Genomic DNA, 604 nt, shown 5'->3' on the forward strand with positions numbered 1-604 from the left:
TACTGAAATTTAATTTGTTCCTTACGCAGAGGCATACTATGCTCCAGGCACACAGAATAAACTGTAAAATTGATTGTCAGCCCAAGCACAGTACCAGGCATATAAAAGGTATTTAATTGAATAAATACGTACCAAAACAGGAAATAATGATATACAGTGCTATAGAAAAAATTACAAGGTGGTTATGGGCTTGGCTAACTTAAATAACTGTGTCATACAATTACCTGTAATTCACTAAATATCAACTTCTATCATTCCTACAGCTTTGGTAACACAAAGTAAGACTGGGCTACAGCAAGGTGTCAGATACAAGGTTCCACACACCCCAAAGCTACTATTCTTACCTCAGTACTAGCAGCATTATCCCCTCCCGTTTTAAATGAGCAGTGTATTAACTACGAAGCTATGTACTTCCTCACCTATTTAAAGTTTTAACTTAGAGCAATGCAGTACTTCTTCGACTTCAGAACTTATTTACCACTTTCTCACGGAATTGTATGTAACTTCACCTTTACAGTGTATTATATTCAAATAAGGCCAAACTAAAGAGCTTATTTACCAAATTCTACAGTTTTGCTCTTCACTAAGAATCAAATTGTTTCTG

Source organism: Ursus maritimus, unplaced genomic scaffold (genome assembly GCF_017311325.1).
Source record: "Ursus maritimus isolate PB19 unplaced genomic scaffold, ASM1731132v1 scaffold_5, whole genome shotgun sequence".
Lineage (NCBI taxonomy): Eukaryota > Metazoa > Chordata > Mammalia > Carnivora > Ursidae > Ursus > Ursus maritimus.